Here is a 25991-nt window from a genome sequence, read left to right on the forward strand (position 1 = left end):
TGTTGTGTAAAGCGACTAAGAAACCGCTGGAGCGACCCTACACCGGTCCGCACAGAGTACTAGCACGAGCGTCCGAGCGCGTATACTCCATCGAGGTAAACGGAGAGGCCAAGAACGTATCCGTTGAACTGCTAAAACCCGCATACGTCGTATGCGACGAATTGTTGAGCAGTGATAGCAACACACCGTCACGGAACGTGCCGAGCGACGCACACCCAACGCTAAAAACCTATCCTAGTCGTAAGAAAACTGTAACTTTCGCACTTAATCTAGAAAATAAGCCTAGAAAGTAAGAAATTCAAAGTTCCTAAAACGACCAAAGAGTAGAATATTTTTATGTAGGGATATATATATATATACATCGACCACATGTATTCGTCACACAGCGCTCCTACATTGTCACGCGTAAAATACCTACCCACACTGCCCATGTGATCCCAAGTCGTTGACACTCGGGGGGGAGTGTGTGGGGACCAGCGTTCCGTACTCCCAAATGTGGGAGTAGGGGAAAAGGCGATGCGCATGCGCGCAGTACGCAAGCGAAGACAGAGCATAGAGCGTGCCCGGCTTCCAGTGTAAGCGCACGTAATAATAAACGTGAGTTTGATTACTGGACTGAGTTTCTCTACACGCTTCCCATACGCACTGATCACTCAAGAAGAACAAGAGCAGAATAGGGCTGCTGATACAACGATAACCCTATACGACATTTGATAATGTGGCATCTAGCGTTATGCTGTTGAATTACAAATGAGAAGTGCGAAGGTATAATTGCCAAATCGCATCGTAGGAAAGTTCTGTCACGCTGTTGCCACATCAATTACAATTTTATGCATCAGTAAATCTCTACTGAATACGCCTTGAGCTGATATTTTGCTTCATACGAATATAGAAAAGGACGTTGCGAGCGACAAAGAAAGGTATCACGAATGAAACAATACATATGTGCCCAAAATTGTGATAGTGGTCTAAGAAACAACATTTTCGTATGAGATTCACACAAAATTTCACATTTATAATAAATGTTCATTAATCAAGATTAATTATAATGTTACGTACTATAGAAATATTTTCTAATTTATTCAAATGTAATCCTTTCAATATCCCAAAATAAGAAATAAACAAACGAAATTATTTTAATTTTTTTTTATTTAAAAATAAAAATGTTACGGGTGGTATAATTGTAATCTGTGAAAAGTTATACAAAAATTAGAATTATTTAAAATAAAAATTGAAAACAAAAAAAATTAAAAGCTACCACGAGATTCGAACCAGGCACCTACAGATTATGAGGGAATGCCTAATTCACACTCAACTAAAGTACTTTCTTGTAAAATTAGTGGATTAAACTATAACTTGTGATACAATTCCAATTGTTTGTTTATAGTAAATAATAACTATTGAAGAATAATAATTTGTAAATCACCTTTACTTGCTACATTTTCATCGATCAAGAGTCACTCACACTGAACGTCTCGTACTGTTTGCAACAAGTGCAAGACGTTGCGAGTATTCATTAGCAATGTTATAATTTATACATTTAGTGAACAATAAACAACATGTATCATAATATAATGACAAAAACATTATAGGGGTATATATTTTTCGTAAAACCACTCGTTTCAGGGCCCAATTTCGCACAAAATGCAGTTTAACTAGGAATGTTATTATTTTGTTTATAACGTAAAAATTCAAAATTCTATTTTAGCCGTATTTTGTGTTTTGGTTCATAGTATTTGCATACAAATTTGCAAAACCATCGATCAGCATGTTGTCAGTGAAAACAACGACAATATACTATTTTTTAATATATTTTTTAAATAAATTGATATTTTTAAAAACTATTTACATAGGTGGATTCGTCGTTCAAAAATACACAATCGCCCCATTTATATCATTTTGCTATACGCACTAGTTTTGGAAATATTAAACGAAATATGTTTTCCACCCCCAACTTTGGGGGTGGTTTTCACACCCTTTAGATGAATTAGAAGCAATAAAAAAAAATACGTGTCGAATATTTTCGGCTATTCTACAATCCTACAAAGTTTCATCAAAATCGGAGACTTTCACCTCGCGATGTTCCCTTATTCGTAAGAATCAAAATCTCGGCTGGAGTTGGATTCGTTCAAGTTTTCCTGATGGGCAGAATTGTAATATGTACATACAGTTACTCGTTTTAATATTCGGACACTATGGTTTTTGCGAAATTAAAGCTTTACGTACTTACTTAAAATTTGGTTATCGAATTTTCTGGTCCGTAATTTGTTGAAGCACATATTCTAGTTTACAAATATGTAAAATTAATTACTTTATTTTTTATTGTTTTCCACATAATAAATCATAAACGAAATTAGACTCAATATTGGTGTCGAAAAAATATTCGGACATCTAGTATATTTCGCCGTTTATTCGCTTTAGAAGGTCCGTTTGTAAACTCCTTATGATTGTTTGTAAACACCAAGAGTGTGCAGCAATTCGGTTAGCTTCTGGTAGTCAGTTTCATAATAGATTCCATCGTTTCTGCACGCATTTGTGAAAATGGGTCGCAAAAGTAAAAATACCTCATTCAACATTCGACAACTTGTTATATTTCACCGCGAAAAAGGGAAATCATACCGGGAAATTGGGAAGTTGTTAAATTTAAGTAAAAGTACCGTCGCGGATATTATAAGAAGATATAAACATGAAGATCGCATTGAATCTATTCCTCAAAAGGGACGCCCACGTCTGCTTGACAATCGTGATAAGCGTGTAATTATTCGAAAAATAAAGATCAATCCAGGATTAAGTGTCCCTAATTTAACAGCAGAATTGGCTGCGGAAACTGGAAAGAAAGTGCACGTGGATACAGTTCGCAATGTTTTAAAAGATGCTGATTATAATGGTAGAGTGGCTCGTAGAAAACCATACATAAACGAGATCAATCGAAAGAAACGCATAGCATTCGCTAAAGAATTTATTTCTAAAACACAATCATAGTGGAATGATGTGATTTTTGCGGACGAAAGTCAATTTCATGTTTCTGGGTGTAGTAGACGAAAATTAGTGTGGCGTAAACCAAATGAACAATTAAAAATAAAGAATATGATACCGACGGTGAAACACGGTGGCGGAGGCTTGATGGTATGGGGCTGTATTTCAACTGCTGGAGTAGGAGAGTTAGTTTTCATTCAAGGTATTATGGATAAGAACAAATATTTAGACTTATTAAAGCAAAATTTATTAAAAAGTGCAACGAATATGGGTATACGCGACAGTTTCAAGTTCTACCAGGACAACGATCCGAAACACAAATCGAGAATAGTTCAGGAATATTTATTGTATGCTTGTCCGAAAGTGCTACATCCTCCACCACAATCACCGGATTTAAATCCAATTGAGAATTTGTGGGACTTATTGGATCGTAATATTACGACAACGCCTATAAAAACAAAAGAAGAATTAAAAATACGACTGAGAGAAGAGTGGAGACGCATTACTCAAAATTACTTAAGTAAAGTAATTTCAAATATGCCGACACGGTTGCAACATGTTATTAGACAACAGGGATATCCCACAAAATATTAAAATTATTATAATTTTGTTCTTATGTATTTCTAAATAGGAAAAAACGTTATGTAATGTTAAGTGTCCGAATATTTTTTCGACACCAATATTGGGTCTAATTTCGTTTATGATTTATTATGTGGAAAACAATAAAAAATAAAGTAATTAATTTTACATATTTGTAAACTAGAATATGTGCTTCAACAAATTACGGACCAGAAAATTCGATAACCACATTTCAAGTAAGTACGTAAAGCTTTAATTTCGCAAAAGCCATAGTGTCCGAATATTAAAACGAGTAACTGTACATATATGTGGCAACAGCGTGACGGAACTTTCAATACGTTTTGGCAACTAAGCCTTTCTTGCGTCTGTATTCGTGTATTCGATGAATACGCCATTCAGCTGTCAAATTCTAGATTACATTTACCGACTGATCTGTATTTTTATCGATGCTGATGGTAATATGACCAAATTGATTGAGATATACCATTACGCTTCTAACGGCAAATCGTTGAACTATTTTTGTGTCAAAACGGGTGCACAACGAAAATTACGCTTTACGCCTTCAAGAAGTGTTAAATTGAGGAAAATCGCATTTCCACGATATTGTGCTAATTCAAGGAAGGGTGCTCTGGTGTGCTATGAGTGAAAAAACCATTAAATCGTGAGATATTTGCGAAAATGTCACTTCGGCAGCCATCTTGCTAGTTTACAACAGCGTCTGTTTCATGCTTAGAGTTTGTAATTTTACAGTTTTCTCAACGTATAGTGTTTATTGGAGTTTAAACGGACCAGAGCACCCTGTAGTGAAGTCTACTCGTGGGTTCTGTACCCGCGAAAAATTCATTTATGCAAGTATCGAGACGTAAAGCGTAATTTGCGAAACTGTTTGTCTCTCTCGCTCATCGCGTATACGTGTATGACTTTCTTTGCTTGTGTGAGCGCACGCACACAGCTCAAAACACAAGGAGTCTGCCCCCTTAACAAAGGAAACTATTTGCAAGGCGCGAATTATTATGAAAATAGAGACAAGAAATATTAGAACGAGAATTAGAGATTCATGAGACAGAATGCTTTGATGTCTACCCGACACCAAACATAAATTTGGCGTCACAGACAACGACGACTGGCAACCGTCTTATTGTGAATTCAAGATTTACTGAGTTCTGTTTTGCAAACACTAGTAAAGATATACATCCCAACGGAGTGGTTCGCCAATTAAGATCCCTTGGATAATTAATTTGGATGGGTCCGATGGAAATTGCAACGAAAATGCATTTCATGGAAAGAAATTTTACTATACGTTTGTTGAACTGAATGCTGTATCATTCGACACTTCAATGAGTTTATTTCTCATATAGGGACTTACTACGCAAGATTCATTGACATGTAGATTATCACTTAAAACTTTGATGCAATCTTACTTGCAAATACACAATTTCGCAAAAATAAATAAAGTGTTGTCCTCAGTAGATAAGTCTGCTATTGAAAATATGTGCTAGCTTGTGGTAGTAATTAAAATGTATCGTATTATACTTTAAAACAAAAAATACACTTACAATTCACTTATTTTTAAAAAAAATATGACAATTTTATGAAAGTGTTTTCTCACAAAGAAATTCTGATTTCCTTTTTATAATCACATTACATAATTTCGAATTTGTGAAAATTAATTATTAAGTTGTTCATAAGATAATGTGAAGTTCAGATCAATTGAATAGTTGGTAGTCAAAGTTGAATTAGAAAGTTAGATTCCGAAACATAGTAGTTTTTAAAGCGCACTTTTTAGTAATTCTTAAACTTATTGTTTTACTTTAAATTTAATTCTTAATTTAATTTATTCACAGAACATGGTCCACTTTATAATATTATATGCATCGAGTGTGCTTTATAAACAATAAAAAAAAAATCAAAATACATAAATAGTTATGGAATGCACGGACATAACAAATTAAAAAAAATAGTTACTTAATAATTAAGTTATGTAGAATGAAACGGTGGATCAAAATTGAAACAGTTGTCATAAAAATTACGAGGAAACCTAAATTACTTTGAGTTTACAGTTTTCAAGACTAAATTTATTCAATTATTGATAGGTTCCGAAAAATTCTTTTAATTTTTAATAAATACAAATATTTAATAGCTGCATATATAAGAAAAAGCCTGCCTTGTTCAATAATAAATGGTATAAGAAATCAAGCTTTTGAACGGTATTGTACGACCACAGGGATATGCGTGAATAATCGATTTTTGAGATCAACAATCGCAGCCGACGTAAAGTAGTTTCGTAGTAATTTATGACGACTCTTTATTTGATATCTGTCTGACAAAGTATAATCGTTTTTTTATAAGTGTCGCTTCATACTTGACTACTTTAATTAAAATTATTTTAATACCTGACTGTATTAAAATAGATTTCGAATTTACAGAGAAATAATAAAGATACGAGGCATATAAATGGTAAAATTGTGAAGAAAATGTGAAGTTCATATGTAAGCTTTTCAAAATCTAACTTGATCAACTCCATTTTTTGCCAAATTTGTAACTTTATTGCTTTATTGATTAATGCTTAATTTTTCGAAACTGAACAATCCACTTGTATAATTATATGTAATGTCACAAAGTAATAAAATTATAATATGGGTGCTAAATAATGTCTAATCAGATTCATTCGGATATTTCTGAAAACTTTCTGATGAATTTTAAGGTTTTGCTTGTTAGTTTGAGATGTAACATTTCAGCAACAAAAGTGATCATTTTTTAATCCGTTCACTGTTTTAAACGACTTTGTTCCATTACTTTAAGAGTAATTCTAATAATTATTCTTTATTATGTTACGTTAGTTTTTTCTGCATCATGAAATGATGTAAAATGAAAAAATATTATAAATTTATATGGTAAATGAAAAGCAATTTGTACATATTATGGCTGGAACACGTCGTCTGTTTGTACTTCCACCAATATCGCTATAACCAGGTATGTAATTATTGATATTACTAAATAATCCTATTATTAATGTATTTATATTTTTTCTAAAGTTATTCAAACATTTACTGTTTAAATGTATTTTATTAAAAATAAGTTTTCACGATAATATATTATTACTAACGCCAATTTCATATAACTTCTTATTTTAAATTAACGTAATGGATTCTTTCATTGTCATATGAACAAAGATTCCTCTCTAACAAATAATAGTGATTTCTGTTACAACTCTACATCTGTCGACCCGGTACATTAATCAAGATTCTAATTAGAGTAGCTCTCGACTTATTGTGCCAGAGGCTGACTCACCTAATACGAGATATACGCATTTTACGACTGAAATGGTCCTGAAATGAAACCTGGCTCGACATAAAACGGTATATTTGCTTCTCGCATACGTGAAAAGAGAAAAATTTAATCAACATCAGGAATACGCTTAAATGGCTTTTCATATCCAGAGCTTCTAGTATGCAACGAGAAAGGTACATTCGCATGAAAATTCATATTTATCTATTATTATTTAAATTTGTCCAAAAGTAAACACAATTTACGAAGCAACATAAAATGTTTTAAAAATACTTCAAATTTGTTAAAATGATATACTTGAAATTTGATCTACTATTTTTTTTTGCTAAAACTAGGGTCTAGTTTGCTTTGCTAACAATTTATACTAATTAAATTAGGTAAATAAGAGTTCAAAATATTGTGAAATGTGACATATTCAAGTTATAAATCACAATAATTTCTCTCTGTAAGGAGAGCTTATAGCTAAATTAATAAAACAAATTATATTAGATACTGGCAATGATATAATAATTATTTTGCGTACTGACTTGTATACAGGGTATTCGTCTACAAGTATCAGAAAATTTAGAGCGTGAGTCTTCATGCTAAAATAAGACAAAATTATGTTTCAGATTTCGTTTCCAAATTATTAATTGCAAAGAAAACGGTTGAAATACTATTATATAGTGAGTCTGACCTCACTATATAATACGTACCGGTAATAGAGTAAGTTCCAAGTTAAATACATTTCTTTCGAATTTTAGGCGTTTTTATAACAATTGACACCTCTGAAACGAAGGCCTAATCGCTATTTTGTCATTTTTTATTTTGTGCTGTTTTGACATGTAGAATCTCCTTTTAAAATTTCTGACACCTGATGCCACAACTCTGTGGTCCAACAATGTGTATGGAACATCCTGTATAATAATAAAGATATGAGTAGAGATGAAATAACTTTGAAAGATATTTTTCATAAACAAGTCTTCTATACATACATATATGTCTATTAGATGTGTAAGTTTTAAATCTTATCAATAGTTGAAAAGATTTCGAAAATAGCTATGTCAATGACTATTACATAATGTTCTATTACATATGTTCTAACTGAAACATTTATGAAGATTTAAAATTATGATATAACTGGTTTGAATGAAGAAAGTTTCGGCCAATATCAATTCTGGTTATGGTCCCACAACCTCCAATTCCATCTATTCTGAAACGGTTTTTGTAATGTTTGGTTCAAAAACAGTTCTACATTGGTTTTATCCAACCGATTGACATGGCTTTCCACTACTTATTACCTCAAGTTCACTCTCATTCATTACACTCCAAAATTCGTGCATCAAGGCTGCCTCTCAATTTGCTTATGAGTTAATACGTTCCTTTACTGTTAAGTTTTTTCATTACTTTACCTTTAATAAGCTAAATTAACATGAAAAATGATTACTCTATTTTTTAATCTTGCGAAAAGACCGAACTGAAGGATACAAAGATAAAATTTGTATTCTTCTACTTTCATATATCAATTATTAACAATAATTTTCGGAATCGTTTCAAGTTAAAAGTTTCTACTTCTATATGACCACTTCGATAGATGTAGAACTATGTCAGAGCCAACATAAAACCGTGTCAAAAACGATACAAAATCATTTCAGAGTCATTTTAAAATTGATATTATAATAAGCTGTGGAACCGAATGTGGAACCATAACCGAAATCAACATCGGTCAAAACCTTTTTCACTCATAACAATTATGGTATCATTTTGATTCTTCGTAATCGTTTCAAGAACCGGAACTAATATCGTAACTGTTTTCGACTTCTAGTTTTAAGTGTGAGAATATCCCCAACAAGCACCTTCAAAAAGTCTCCCACAAATAAATCAATATTCTTGGCCAATACTTGTAACATCGTCAAGGCCTGTCTCAGCTTCAACATCAATATTAGCTGCAAAATGATCGTAATATCACAAGAATGAAAATATTGCTGGCAATGAAACGATAACCAAAAGTATCTTAACGCCTTAACTTGTCGATGGACGTGTTTATCATAGCAACACGTGCAGCCAAAATTTACGAGTCTCCCGAGAACGTGAAAAACGATCTTCGTGTTCAACTTGCGTCTGTGACGTACACGCAACTGTGTCACTCAAAGTGCTTAAATAACATTGATAGCAGTACTTTCTCTAAATGAAAGTTCCCCATTAATTATCTTATAAGAAAATTAAGTTCAATAAGTGTCTCAAGCATTAAATGAGTCCTTAAGATTAGTTAAAATTAATTAGTAATTAGGTATATTAGTAGCGTTAGAATTGTTATACCTACTTGTTAATTTGAAGTGAACGATTTTTGTATCGCTGTTAAGATTAGCTAATTATGCAATGTTAATTATTATTAATAAATTTTCACGGTTGGCATATAATTAAAAAATATATTTAAAAAAATATTAATTATATTATAATTATAAGCAATAATATTTCCTATTAGTTTCTATAATAGTTTCAAATTTGAAAATATGTAACTATTATATTTCACAATTACTTGATTATTTTCCTATGTTTTTTGTCTGTTAAACTCGGAATTTTTTAACATATTATTATTTCTGAGAATATTATGCATTTAAATGTTACTTGTATAAAGATCACGAGATCAGTTTCTATAGATTATTTCTTTAGCTTCAAATGAATTTGAAAATCTAATGTTTATTTGGAATTCAATTGAAACAACTTCACTTATGATAGAAAATTGTCGCAAGTCAAAAATTATCAAGTTTTTTTTTCAATTATAAAGCTATCTTCCATTACATACATTCACTATCATTTAATGAATTTTATTATAGTGATTAAGTAATTATGTAAATAGAAATTTTTACATCACTGCTCTTAAGAATTCAATGCTTTCGACTATTATATTATGAATAACGATTTTAATGTTAAATGAATGAGATCATAATAAATCCCTACATAAGGACAATATCCCCTTCAGAAATAAGGAGATAAATTTACATTAAAGACTCTTTGATGTAGCTTGTGTAACAGGTGTTTGAAAGTGGTAAATAATTTCAATACAGCAGACAAGAATACAAAAGGCACTATTGAGATCTTCAGATTTATCGGTTTTTAACCTAGTTTGTGAAATTGTTGTCCTCCCGTTCATACCTCATTAATGGACACGTATTTTCCATCCTGGAATTTGAACCAATAAATTTCATACGAGTTGATTTTCCTTTGCCGATTAATTCGAACTTATATTTCGTAGCTTCATTTCGCAACATAGCAAATAAAGTAAGTGTACACAATTTCGCCATTCATGAATTCGTTTCTGGATTCGCCTTTTTTAAGAAAAAATAAGAAATTCATAAAATAGAAATTAAAATCATTAAAGAACATTAATGTAGAGTAGAGATTGTAAAGAGTGGTAACTTTGGTACCCAGAGTACTCACTATTTCAATAAAAAATGACAGTGTGTTAGTTGTTTGTAAGCAATAAACACTTTTATTAAAAACAATCTGGTCGACCTTACTTTTTAGATGTTAATTATGCTTTATATTTTATAAATTAACAACTTTAACATTAATATATGATGATTAAATTTTGTGTCATATACTAGACATATATTTCAAATTGTGATTAATTTCTTGTTTTGATTTTCTGTGTGATTAGTTATTTATCTCAAATCAATATTATTGCTTTACTTGCATTTTCGGCACTGGTAATATGTTGTATTAACCAATCAAGATGAAAAGATTTTTATACTATAAAATAAATATTCAAATTTGTTTTATATGTAACAAGTTTTTCTATAGTTAGTTTCTTCGTTTTTTTTTCTATTTGAAAACATTAATCAATCATTCATTTATTATTTCATTATATTCTCTAACAAAATGCAAACATGAACATGCAACGGTCATATTTTATTGTATACGATGTACTCTTCCTGTAGCATATATACCTATCTTAATTACATTTGTAGAGAATTTTACATATAATTTTGCTATATCTTGGTAAAGATGTGAACACCTATCTATCTTAGATTTTGGCTATTTTCACTGTGAAATTAGAGTGGTCGTTCAGTTCATTAATTTCGCGACGTTGTAAAAGATTCTAGCTTGACTGACTGTTCTCTGAGAAAAGCTAACAGCCTAAAAATAAAGCCACGTTCTGAAGCCACCATGCTATATTTATTGTGTACGATATTGCGTGTCAGCTCACTATGCTGCTGTTCATAAATTCAGCCAAATGTGCGATGAACTTCAATCATTTGAAGATTTGACACCTCCAATGGTTCGCTATCTGGGTTGAATATTCAAAATGTGCTCGAAATTGACGTTAGATTAATTGTACGTTATTGCTCGTCAAAATGTAATATCTTTACTAGACTCTTCAGAAGTGGTATAGTTACATAACTGTTACACAGAGAAATTTCGAGAACTGTTGTGTCATGTGTCGTTATGCTGAATAACAGAAATTGTGAATAAACACCTTCTTTTGCGAAAATATTGAATGTGCACCTGAATTTGAGAATTCTTCTCTTAAACATAAGAGTACAATAATTGCAAGTTCTCAATTTAAATCAGGATCCATAAGTTCGAATGTAAATATATGAAAAGTAATGATATGCTATTTTGTCTTACAAGCACAGCATTTTTCACTCACGATATGCGATGAAATATCGTTGGGGCTTCCAACAATAAAAATAATTATATCAGCTTTATTTGAAATGTAAGGAAAATTACTGTTGTAAGTGCTAATATGAATTCATGAATTTTCTCACTTCGAAGTGCAGTTCATTTAAGTTACACTATGGACATAGCTTACTATAATTACTTGTTTAAGTAATTAATCACTAGTGATATTCAAAATGGTTTCACTGTTCAGTGAAAATATCAGTTTTACTGTTATTGTCACATCAATAAGCATTTCCATGAAAGAGTTTTATTTCATAGGGTAAACCCTTTCTTTCCCAAATTATTTAACGACTGCAAAGAAATATTTATACTCGTGTATTTTAAACAGTTTGTATGTAAATATGTGCTTCATGAAAATATTCTAACATTTTCAAAACATTCAAATCTTCGTTCCATTCATTATTTCTAAGTAATGGTTAATTAAAAGATTAAATAAGATTTTAATTTCAATGAATATGTAAAAAGGTGAGGAAAAAAATGATTAAAGTACTATAACTTTTTGATTTCACAAAACATTGTAAGCTTCTTTGTTGCTATTTCTTCCTGAATAATTGTTTGAAATTTTGTGTTGAAAGTATTGGATACATTTTCCTCACGCAATACCCTATTTTCGTATGAGGAATGATGTAGAATCGATGTTGAAGTCTCGGACTTACGTAAATCGAGATTCCGCATTATACCATTATTTATTTACCAAGCACGGTGACCAAAGTAGAGCGCATTATTATCTTTTCCATCCTTGATTTCATTACACAGTTTGTCCTAGTTCGCCGCTATGGCCTTGTAATATTATACTAAGCAACCTAACGACGTTATATTTGCAAATTGATCGCAGAACCCTTCGCGAAAATACAATAATAGCTAAAGCTCAGTTTTGTTGACACGTTAACCCATTTAATCGTAAAACATAAATGAATTTAAGGTGCCAATGATGAAACACACGAGTGGATAGATATCTTGTTGACAGTTTGTGTAAGTATTAAGTATGAACGATGATAACCGCTACGCTATGGATGCAGTATTAAACGTCAACGAGTTGTTAGCAGATGTTACAGCAGACAGCAGAGGAACCTAAAGAATTACTTATTTATATATATTTATTGAACTGAATTTTTTAGATTGCACCCACCAAAGTAGCTTATTAGTAACCATGTTATTTGAATAAGATTACATAAAGAAATACGTTGAGAGCAAAGTGAGCATTGTTTCTTCAGTTCTAATTTTCTTCTGGTTTTTGAGAAAGTGGTGTGCGTTCATCTCGAAAAGATTCTCCGTAAAAATTATAGAAAAAATTATAAAAAAATAAGATAGAATGTTTATACTTTCTTCAGAATCAATTTAGGATTGAAGTTCTTTTGGGAGAAGACATTATTTAGACATATTAAAGAATGTTAAAATTGTGGTAGAAAATGTTAACGTGTAACACGTTACTGTTATGTGTTAATTTATTTTAGATATCTTCTAACTCCATCTGACTGAAGATATAATTCCTTCTAACATTATTACACCATGTTAGTACTTTTACCATTTTACACCATAGGTTTTATAGAGACTGTAAAACAAAATGATTTAAATAGAGGTTCCAGTCTAGAGCTTTTAAAAATTTGGTTTATTTTAGACTTCTACTTCTTTGGTGATTGAAAAATGCACAGGTAAAAGGAAATTTCAAAGTTCCTAAAATGATCAAAGAATTAGATATTAAACTGTAGAATTTTAAGTGACAGGTGTAGCATAGATTTACTATTAACGGCTCAATTATAAACACGTTTTTTTCAAACATTTCCCGAACTGGCGGAACAAATATCTCAAAAACAAGTTCATCAATTTCAATAAATTTCCTTTTAAATTAAAGAATATCACAGGCAGTGAACTTGTGATATTTTAAATTATTTCAGAGTTACTAACTTTGTAAAATAAATAAAATGCCGTGAAACAACAGATTGCCATTTTCTTTATTTTATTATGCATATAAAGATGCCGGAAATAATGTTTCTGTAAACGCCTAGGTCGGAACCCTTGGTAAAACCTGGATGCAGATGAACAACTTTTGTCGTTACGATCCCACAATGGTGACGGCTGTTAATCGATCGCATAGTGTCATCACCGAAATGTCACAACGAAACAGAGTTATCACGTCACGTGAACTCACGTTACGTACTACATATAGACAATTCGTAGTGTGAGCCAAGGGTTTTCCCTTGCTTTAGACCCGCTATAATATGAATTTTGCTATAATATGAAACAGAGCTATAATATATAATGTGAGTTCACGTAACGTTATAACATTGTATTCGCACTCTAAATTCAGTTCAAAAATTATTTATTATTTACTTTCTCTAATTGTTATGTTATTTTTCTCATTGTAAAAGTTTTGAATATTGAACAAAACATTTATCTTTTAAAGAATGTACGAAAATTCGACGTATATGTTACTCTGACGCGACAGAAACGACGAAAATATCGGTTTTTGATTTTTTCGAATATGGCGCACCAAACCGAAAAATCTGAAAAAAATCAGAGATACTAGTAACAACAATATGTATTTACTGTAAAAATATGATTGCAGTTCTGAGATTGCTTCAATGCGAAATCCACGTTTTTTGGCATTCTTTTCCGTTTTTTATTTTTCACGGCTTCAATTATCGATTTAAAAATCTCAAATAATTCTACAACATATATCTTAGTGTCTGAAATATCTCTGATTTTTTGTCGAATTTTTTATTCGATAAGGTAATTTCCAAGTAGTAATTTCCAAAAAACGTGATTTTCTATTTACCTCCATTACTACCCCCCAGGTTGAGATAAAGGGTTGAAAATTGGCACAAACTAGTTTTTTGTGATAAACCATCGAATGGCCCATTTCAAATTGAATTTGGTTTGGCGGCATTGTTGGACGTCCTTATTCGGCTAGGCCCTTTGCTCTGCATAGTATAATACGCATTAATCAATGTGTATTTTTATTAGCAAGAGTCAGTGGCGCAAATGAAAATAAGTCATTATGTCCAGCACTACACTAAATGTACTTTGTGTTTATTATAATATTTCAATGATACAGCAAACGTTACCACGCACGGCATTACGTACCGAATGCAATTAAGCATAAAAAAGAACAAAAGAAAACCGCCGTAGATTGTTCAAATCTAACACTTCTTCTCGAGACGCGCATAATCACCAATTTGTATTGTTTTCATACCGAGCAACGTATTCCTTATGCTTAGGTCCTGGCAGAAACTTCGTTAAAATGTCCGCTGCCATACGATCGGTTGACACGTATTCCAAACTTATCAGATTATTTCTCACAGCATCTCATACGAAGTGGTGTCGTTCGATTATGATATGTTTAGTTCGATTATGATATTTCGGGTTTTCAACAAATCGAAGAGCACTTTGATTGTCTCCAAATATCATAATATCCGATAATTCCAGGAGTCCCAAATCTGTCAGTAGTTTCCTCCAGTACATAACTTCCTTCGTAGCTTTCAACAAGCTGATATACTCCGCTTCTTTAGAAGACAAAGCGACAGTCTTCTGCTTGAGTGACTCCCAGGAAATCGCTCTGCCGCTAAGAATCTATGTGTAACGAATATGAGAACGTCTATCATGCAAGCAACCTGCCCGATCTGCAGACGCATACCCAATCATTGATTCTTGGTTTCGACTATACACAATTCCGAGATCCATTGTTCCTTTCAAGTATCGGAGAACACGCTTTGCCGCTATCCAGTGCATTTCTCCATAGCATGTACTATATTGACTAAGAACATTCGCAGTACATATACGCTATATCTGGTCTCGCAACTATAGATAAGTATGTACAATATCAATTCCAAGACAATGGTCTACCTCTTTTAGATCTCTTATTTCAAATGAACGAGCTAAAAATCTCTTAAAGTTATCTCTTATTTCAATTCCGAAAAGCGATAAGTAGGTCATCTACATAGATCAGGACAATTAACAAATCTTCTCCCTGAAAAGTGAAATACATACATGGGTTTGCGCTAGATGGTACAACTCTAATGCACGTTTCAGGAGACATACTTTATTGCCAACTTTTAATTCCTCAAGTATCTTCCGTACTTTCTTTTCCTTTTCAGGATAGTAATTTCTCATTCTGAGTATGAATTCCAACGTCTCTTTTAGTTGTTCTGGTAAATCCATAAATACTATTTCCTCGATTTTTTCATTCAAATATGTAGTGGTTATGTTAAGCTGATGCATTTCCATCTCATACCTTGTAGCTATAGCATTCATGGCATGGATAGAGCTGAGTCTAGCGACCGGTGCAAACGTTTGATTAAAATCAACATCTGGACGCTGTGCGAAACCTCGAGCAACAACCCTTGCCTTTCTTCGCTCTAGTACTCCGTTCGTTCCATATTTATTCGTGAGTACCACTCTACTTTCGACAATGTCTCTGTCTGTGGGCCGAGAATTTCAAACGCCATTACTCCATACCATTCTTCTCTGCTGTCTTCAGATAGAGCCCGTTTCAATGGAATTTCCTTAATCCGGTGCGTACAATTCTAGGCATTCCTCGACCTCTTCTTGGAGTTTCTTGCTCTCAATGTGAGTATTCTTCAATGTCTTCTTATACATCTTGACCTTGTTGACCTTGGTTATCCTCAGTAGGAGATATTTCAATTTCTACTTCCTGACATTTCTTGTGTTCTGTTGTGTCTTCGTCCTCCGTGCAGAACTTGTGTTGATTTTCCATGAAGAATTCATTATAATTATATTCTGTTCGTGTATCGAACTTTTCAACGAATTTTCTACTCTATTTTCTACGAAGTTTCTACTTACCCTTACTTTTTTTTCATCAGGTATCCAAATTCTGTAGGCCTTGAAGTCAGTGGAGTATCCTATAAAAATACCTTTCTTTGATCGTGGATCGAACTTTCCCTTATTCGGCTTTCCATCCATGAAGTAGACGGTACAATCAAAAATTTTAAAATTCCCGACATCCAGTGTTCTCTCGGTCTGTGCCTCATATGGTATTCTGCCTGATAAGCTTTTGGTGGGACACCTATTCCTCACATAGTTCGCCGTAGATACAGCTTCGGCCCAGAAAGACGGTGATAAATTAGACTGTAAAAGTAAACACCTGGTCATTTCAATAATAGTCCGATTCTTTCTTTCAGCCAGTCCATTTTGTTGAGGACAATATGCAACAGAAAATCTTCTCTGTATTTTATGAGCTTTCAGAAAATCATCAAATACACGATTTTTCTACTCTGTTCCATTATCCGATTGTAAATATTTTATTTTATATTCTGTAATATTCTCCGCGTAAGTTTTAAATTCTTTAAATGCTTGCAAAACTTCATCCTTGCTTCTTAGTGTGTATATTTCGCACCATATCGTGCAGTCATCTATGTATAAAAGTAAGAAAATATCTTGAACCGCCATGCGAAGGTACGCGCATGGGACCACACACATCACTATGAATTATCTCCAGAATTTCCGTTTCTCTATTAGTAGTCTTAGAAAAGGGTGAGTGAGTCATTTTTCCGCGGATACATATATCGCAATTCAATTCACCCTTCAAATCCTTGGAGTTTAATCTAACAATTACATCTTTTCTCGCAGCTTCCTTCATACCCCAAACATTTAGATGTCTAAGACGACAATGCCAAGCGTCAAGTGCAGCCACTATCGATACACCAACTATCGCTGCTGACATTTACGACATGCAATGTCTTTTCTACAATGTTCTTATAACTTATAACGTTTCCGTTTTTCGCAAACGGCCGCGCATTATCAAATTTTCTATTACATTCCAAGGCTTTATGTCCCACTCGTCGACATCGGTGACACTTATATTTAAAAGTTCCCTTTTCCGATTTTACATTTTTATTCCGATTCGAGAAATTCAGTTTTCCACGCAATTTACCAGCAATCAATTATCGCGTTTGGCACAACGTTAACCGTTTGATCTTTTCGTACATCATATTCTTCGACAATTTTCACACATGATACTTCTAGTTCTGGCAACGTATCTCTTGATTCGATTACGCATCGAAAATTCTCGAACGTGTTCGGCAAGCTATATAGCAACATGATTGCTTGTACATCCGGGTTTATGTCGACGACAATTTCTTGCAACTTATGAACAGCATCAAAAAATTTGTTTAAATGCACACGAATATCATCGTCTTCCTTCATTTTATGAAGTATTAACCGTTGCAGCAATGTTGCTTTCTTCGTTGGACCTCTCGATTGATAAATCTCTTCTAGCCGTGACCGCATTTCGTGCGACATCTCGCAAAATTTAATTTATTTCAATTTTTAAGCAGTTATAGATAATATGCTATCTGACTTAGCTTTTTCATCGTTCTTCTTCCAAGCCATGCATGTTGCTGCTGATTGTTCGTCTCCTTCCCTTCGTTCTGGCTTCCGGATTTCACCACTAACGTATGACCATGCGTCATTTTTAATTAATAATGCACGCATTTGCATTTCCACGTATCATAGTTTTCTTTTGTTAGCACTTCGATGCGTACGATGTTTGACGCAATCAGTTTTGTTCACGTTTCGGCACTTAACCTCTACGTGAGCACGTGTTCTATTTTCAACGTTTGATTTCGACTGAGACATTAATGCGATATTCCCCCTGGGCCCATAACATATTAGCAAGAGTCAGGAACGCAAATGAAAATAAGTCATCACGTCCAGCACTACACTAAATATACTTTGCGTTTATTATAATATTTCAATGATACAGCAAATGTTTCCACGCACGCCATTGCGAATCGCCTGTAGTTAAGTATAAAAAGGAACAAAAGAAAACTGTCATGCGCAGGTCGTTCAAATCTAACAATTTTGAGACAAGGAAAAATTAAAAAAACGTCAATTTCACATGAAGCTTGAAAGCATATCTCAAGTCAAGTAAAATAACACGTTCACATTGGTCAAATTGGTCCAAATCACTTACATTCCAGCCACTCGAATTTAAGTAACTTGACTAATTTAAACAAGGCTTTAGTTAACAGCCGCTGACGTTGCAATGTTTACAATAACAAAAATCTACATGGTCTACATCCAGCCTAAGTCCATTTTAAAAAAAAACCGTAGTTTATATCTCAATGGACGACCAGAAGATAGAATTTCTATTTTTTAAAAAGGAAATTAAATTAGAAGAAATTTTTCCTTATAAACAAAAATCAATGCGTCTACCCGTTTTCAGTTTTTAAGTTTATTTCTTATCTAGTTCATATTCTGTATATTTTTGCACATCGTATCCATTCCAGAAATTTTTACACTTTTAAAATTCCCATAAAAGCATAAATATTGGCAATTTAATTATTAAATATGTTAAACGATAAAAAATGAAGAGAATTTAGAAGTTTTATAAGAATTTGATAAACACGTCAGAAATCATGGCTCAAATTGGACTGATCCACATATTATTCATATTAATGCAAACGTATTTATTTCTATTAATTAAATTTTTTTCATCAATTAAAATGTTGTATAGGTTCCATGATATTGTAAGCTCCTCTTCTGATTTCTGATCACAATTCGTTACGAGTTCCTCAGTCTTTATATTTTTAAAATATTGATTAAAAAACCAGTTAGAACAGGGAAAAAGTCGCTGGAAACAGCGTGTAAACGCGTAGCTAAAATTACAAAGCACACGTGCGCTTTCTGTTTCATTTTGAGCCGTTAACGACGCGTAAATGTTGGTCATTTGACATTATCAATGTTCATCGTTTTTTATTGCGTTCTATGACGTCAATGCGCTCAGCATTGTTTTATTCGTTTACATGGCGAGCACTGGGAGCCGACGGTGCACGTAGTTTATTTAACCACAGCTGCAGCCGCATGAGACGCACATGGAGTTATAAATGCTGATAAAACTAACGTGCCACTGTTAGATCTACACCCAGCACTCACCGTTGCTATTTTCGAGTATTGTCGCCTTTTTTCCACGCTGCAAAGTCGTTTCCTGTCTTTTAGCTGTCATATAATGTTCTGCGATACAGAGTGGTTTTCGATAAAGAATAAAACCAGGAGGAAAGCAGTCTTGAAACAAAATTATCATTCAGTAGAACCTGATTGAAAGAAATTAAATGTTTTTTATATTTTCTTATAGTTCTTCAAAAACACAATCCTATGGTATTATAGAGGAATTTGAAAAATTAGCAGTGCTACAAGTCTTTAAACATAGCGGCACGTAAACAGAAATTGAAGTGTTTCGCTACTTTAAATGCGTCTTTCTTAAAATGACATTTTTCCACTTGGCGAGCATGATATCTTAGAAATTAATCATTTGATTTACTTGCAACTTGGCAAGCATCTCTATCTCATCCGAACTAGAACTAAGCCACTGTTTACAAAATTTGACTGTAGAAGATGAAACAAAAGGTAATTTTTTTACAAAAATTATAATGTCTTTTTTGAACGTCGCCATTTTTTATTTCTAGAGATTAAAAATCTCTATGACTTTTGTTTTAAAACATTACTTACGACTGATTCTATGATTGTATTATTTTTGTATGAAAAAATTTTCGTTGGGTAAAGATAAGTTGAATATGAAAGTAATTTGAAATGTCCATCAATCCACTGTCTTGCAAAAATAGTATTCTCCAAGATTTTTTTAATTATACACAGAAACTCAGGAGTTTCTTTACGAAAGATTATTAAGTTCACGTACTTAAATTCAGAAGAAAATTTAGTTTACATTTTAAAATTAAAAAAACTGAATAAAAATTGAACGTAGAAACTAAAAATGAGACAAAATATTCAAAATTAATCTTAGGAATAATACGAGACGGAAGAGAGCATCCTTGAGCCCCCAGCCAGAGTTACTTAAAAGAAATATTGAACTCGAACTACGTACATATTTCATTTCTGCAAAAAATACTCTATATAGATATGATTTATTATTATACACTCTTTGAAGTTTAATATTCAACGTCATCATTTGAGCGACTTTTATAGGGTGAATATATGGAAAATATGTATTCCAAGAGACAATATTTTTATTGTTAGACGTAATTTCGTCAAATATGGTATTTGATCTTAATCAAATACAATAATTACCGACTTAAATTGTAAATAGACTATCATGACTAACATGGCTCTCATTAAAAATATATCATACCAAAATTTTATATTTTTGCAAGAATTTACTGTTTGTTTGCAAAGCCGTCGATACTATATTTTTTAGACGCAAGTATATTTACCTAGAACAGACAATATAGCTAACGATGTGAATATTGAACATGGAAGATGTCGATAAAAATAAAAGCTATTATTAAAGACTTCCAATAGAAAGGAAAGCTTTTATAGAAACTAACTTACTTTCCAAAAAACTGTCACATAATTCGGAATTTTTTATAGACAGGTTTTATAGCTTCATATTTTTGGAAACATATTCGGGAAACGAGTATCAAACGTTAGACATCGTCTTTGAGACAGTAAATGATATTATATATATATATAGTTGAATGATTTAGAAAAACGAAAAGCATTCTTTACGTAATGTATTATTTTTTGTTACGTTTTAAAAACTCCATTCAATGTTTGAATTGTGCTTGAATTTTTTAAATTATTATTTTTCACCACTTTCAATAAATTGAGATAAAATACAATTTCTTTAACGTAATTATATACTTCTCACTATATTTCTTGACTAGCAATTACATTGTTATAAATTTGAATTTTACAAACTGTACTACAAGAAAGTTCGTAAAATTTTCAATGATCAGAAAAATGAGAAGCGTCATCTCCTCCTCGTCCCTTATTTAATTCGACAACTTCTCTCTCGATAATGGAGCTGCCACACGCAGCTTTCAGAACCTCTCAAATTTTTCTTGATATTGTCTATAGGGAAATTTCGTTATCTTTATGACACATTTCCTTTGATTTTCTTTACGTCACAAAGCTAAATCAGTGTGGTCGGTCTCAGTAATTATGATACAACGAGGAAAGGAATGATTCTACAGTGTGTTTCCAAACATAGGGACATTTTTGGAGTGTAGGTTCTAGAGACGAAGACAAATAGAAAAGTTCATGTTCACGTATGCTGGAAAATGCTTAAAGCTTCAGTTTTTATTTATGCGCTATTCTGTATTGCGTACGGTCTGATACCCTCTTTAACTCTCTTACAATTAGTGCCAAATTATTGATCTATCAGTGTTAAGACGAAGTATTAAAATTGCCTTAAACCGATCTATCGGTACATATATACTTTAAAACTCGTCTAACTCTTAACCTTTTAAATTATTGAATAAATGTGTGGAATACAATTTTTTTCATTAGTGTATTTTGGAAAAATTTGTCAACATGTGGACAAAATTTCATTTACCACTAACAGTGTTTGTGGTGATTACAGTACTCTTGATACATGAAGACTAAGTAAACAATGTCTTGATAATTTCCATTATACCTGTGATTAGGGGCTTGTAATTAAAAGGGTTAAAATCCATGACTCAACCTTACTTATTTAAAAGGCCGGAATATTTCTGAGCCTAACACGATCTTAAAGAACTTAAGTATTAACCATGGGAAAGTACTAGACTAACGTGTTACGTAATATGAAATAGCATATAACTAAAAAATTAAGCGTTTTCTGGCATATATGCACATACACTTTTTTCATTGTTTTTATGATTAGAAAAATGTTTTATGAACATCTCCAAATTAAATTAAAAATTTAGAATGTAATTTTTTATATGTGTTAGAGAAAATCGACTTCGATCACTATTTACGTACACACGCGTACACTTCATTATGACCTGGTTAAACGGATTTTGATGCAGAACATATATCATTTACAAATAGCGTTAATATCATATGTAATGTGGATTCCTTATCAGTAGACACCAAACTTTTATGCAAATGCATACTTTCGTAACCACAGTTAAAGAAATAGATTCTAAATGAAACTTTGTTTCGCACTTAAATTACTTTTCATATTTCGTAACTTCTTACATACTTAAAAATCCCATACAGGCCTAAAGATCTGCCGCCTATTTATCAGTTTTGTGTACCGCTATCTGCGTTTATCTGCCTAGAGTGGATTTGTGAATAGAAATCTCATAATTTTTAAAATTTACTGTATTAACACAGAAATCGTCCAAAATGCTACTCGTGGTGTTACATGATTGCTTTTGACTTCTAAAGGCTCCTATTATCCTTAAAATAAACTGTTGATGGAAGAAAATCCCATGAATAAAAGTCACGAGGTGACAAATCCAATTATTATTAAAACCGTAGTCAATACACATTCAGGTTACCTGCTAATAAATTGGTAATTTCTCGAGAAAAATGCAGTGCGATTCCGTCATACAGAGATCTAACAAAGTGAATAGGTCATCACGTAAGGACTTTATACAGTATTCTATTTCCATTATTCGGGATATTATGAGGTTCTACAATTTCATTTCTATTTATTCTGACCTAGATGTTTATATTTGCTTCATAGTCTTTGAAAGTGAGTATCTAAAATATTACGTAGATTTTCAGATGACCGTCAACGAGTATTGTGTACCTACGTTTAGAATGCTATCATGTGTAAATTTCGCTTCATTGATCTGTATAATATGCGATCAAAAATATCTTCATAATATTGTTCGAGAAATCAACAGCAAAAACCCATTTCTGGGATAAAATCACGAAACATAGGACTTTGCATTCTTAATGTATGATAAAGATGAAGTCATTAACATTAAGTATAACATACTGCAAACTATGTGAAATGGAAAGGTTTGTATAACATTTTTCACAATTTTTACTTCTACATTTTCCAGAATTCATCGCTTAACGTAATTCATGATTGTATAGTAACTGAAAACTTGAGAAGAGCTACATTCGACGAGAGTTTGTTTTTCTCTTTGAAAATATGCAAGTTGCGAAAATGCTTTACCAACGTGTTCTTGATGATTATATCTTACCACTGTGACTAGTTCACAGAAACTGATAGTTATAAGCGAAACATAGTAATACTTTAAGAAAATACATCATGAAATTGTATCATGAACATATGAAGTCATGTTCATAGCACTGTATATAAATGGAAAAGTAAATAATGGTCTGTATCGAGATCAACCAACACCACAGTGGAGCGTATCTGTATCTAAAAAATATTCAAAGTCGATTTTCCTGAAAACAGAACCTCATGAAAAGACTTTATTGTACATTTTCGACATATTTTTTTATATAGAATCATCCTCTTTCATGTACCATTACTACTGCGACACCCTGTATTGTATTATACAGAGTTTCATAACACGTAGTACTCACTTCAGGAGTTGATTGCATGCCTAAAAACAATAAAAAAGGTCACATAAACACATATTCTATTTGTCTTCGTTTATGAGATATAATGAATTGTGTAAACAGGGCAAATTCTCTGTTCAGCCTCTCTTTCCATAGACCGCAATAGTTCGTAAGTAAGGTTTTTAACTGGACCTTTTTTCTTGATGCGAAACTACCAGGCATAAAGTATGTTGATCTTTTAAGCACACATTTACACGAAATATTAGAGAAAGTTCCAGTCGATATTAAACTTTGTATGTGATTTATGCTTGATGGAGCTCTGCCGTATTTTCGTCGAGTAGCTAGACACTTTTTAAATCAACATTTTGCGAATAAATGAATTGGTTGAGAAGATAGTATTGCATGGCCTGCTCATTCTTTGGATTTGAATCCATTAGATTTTCATTTGTGGGGACATTTAAAATCTGAAATACTGAAATACTACAAAATAGAATAGGGCAAGGCTTTGAACAAATTCGAGAAATACCAGATATGATAGAGAGAGTAACCAGATCGCTGACAAGACGAGTACAGGCTTATCTTCAAATGCAAGGTGATCAGTTTGAGCATCTTCTCTAAAGGTAATTAAAAAAAAGTTCATTACATCTTATAAATGAAGACAGATAGGATGTGTTTATATAACTTTTTTTTATTGCTTTTAAGCATACAATCAACTCCCAGAGTGGATATCACATGTTATGAAACACTCTGTATAGTGACTGATAGATTCGTTCACTTGTACCCAGAGCATTGATCGATTGTAAAAATTACTGTACAGTATTTTTTCCGTTTATTTGTCTTGTTTTTGGATGAACCATATGTGGATCAGGGCAATTTTAACGACGATTTCTGACGATATTTTCATCAAATTCTTGTTGAATTTCTTTTAGAATAGAATACGGATAGAAGAATTCGTAGATTTTATTAGTGATGAAATATTTTCTTCACTATTTTTCAGTCAATACTTTTTTAGGAGCGCAACGTCTTTGATAGACTGGGCATATTAATTTTAATACGAAAAATAAATTTTGTTTAGAATTTAAACATGTGAATATAATAAGTCTTCGTAAATAAATTCGTAAGTCATTGTATTATAAAATAGGAAATAACGGCACAGTGTCGTTTCGACACAAGCTGGATAGTATCTACACTAATTATAAGTTTATGTGGAACTATTTTTTCACTCTATATTATCTACATTTTATATTAAGTTTATGTGGAACTATTTTTTGACTCTATAATGTTGTATCAATATAAGGTGGTCCACTCAAGTTTTCTTAAATCTAATTTTTTAGATTATTTATTATTAGCCTTCTTTTGATTTCACTTTTAAAATGAAGGAATGCACTTGTGTTTCCGGTATTTGTTATTTCTATTATCACAAAGTCAATATTTCATTGGCTCGAACTATCTAGAAAACAACCCTGGACTTTTTATCAATGGAAATAAGGAAAGTAACATGGCAGCTAAACACGCTAGCTTTAACATATCTACAACAGATCATTTGCCTATACTCCATAAGTATCTTCAGAAGTACTGTATACAGCCGATAAGAAGTTGGCAGACAAAAGAAGTGTGGATCCAATTGATAGTGAAATAAGTCGATCTACTCAGACGTAATTGTAGAGTCTGTACTGTCGTAATTTGGTAATATCGGCTAGATTTACTAATCGATGTCCGTAAAGGGAACAAAAGTGGGTTTAAGTGCCGTCCTAACGGCCACCTTGCAGCCGTATACAGTACTTTTTACAGGCTACGATAAAAGGTATGAAATGAAGAATTGAAAAATTCAAAACCTACTAATATACACAAAATCCGTAATAACGCAAGAAACATCAGTCGAATTATCTAACTGAGTCTAAGAGATTAATTAAGTGATGTTAACAAGACTGAAAAACCATACAAACTGGACACACTTCTGATTTATCGCAAAACCGAACAAAACATCTGCGAGGAATGTAACATACAAAGCTTAATCGAGCAAATCTTAGCAAGTAGCACTAACAAGAGAAACCACCACCATATATCAACTTCTCTGACATGCTACAAAAAGAAGATACAGTTTGCCCAGAAGTTAGAAATATAGCGTGGTAGACTGAGGCTTGAACTAGAAGTACCATCTAATATGAACAGATAATAACAACTAATCGTGGTCTTACAAGAGGCTAAAACCCTCATTTTCCAATATTTCTGTCACTTCACTTGTTCTAGTGTCCCAAACA

At 32.5% G+C, this 25991-nt stretch overlaps 1 protein-coding gene and 1 long non-coding RNA gene across 2 annotated transcripts in view; both read right to left on the reverse strand.

The window, feature by feature from the left end:
• Positions 1-25991, reverse strand: part of LOC143179994 (transmembrane protein 114) — a 102063-nt gene that overhangs the window by 61298 nt on the left and 14774 nt on the right. The gene's annotated exons all lie outside the window — the stretch shown is intronic.
• LOC143179229 (uncharacterized) lies at positions 14518-16400 on the reverse strand. The gene is made up of 2 exons (XR_013001917.1): positions 15547-16400; positions 14518-15475 (listed from the first exon to the last, which is right to left on the reverse strand). It is a non-coding gene; the product is annotated as an uncharacterized LOC143179229 (long non-coding RNA).

The sequence above is a fragment of the Calliopsis andreniformis genome, chromosome 5, assembly GCF_051401765.1.
Source record: "Calliopsis andreniformis isolate RMS-2024a chromosome 5, iyCalAndr_principal, whole genome shotgun sequence".
In the NCBI taxonomy this organism is placed as follows: Eukaryota; Metazoa; Arthropoda; class Insecta; order Hymenoptera; family Andrenidae; genus Calliopsis; species Calliopsis andreniformis.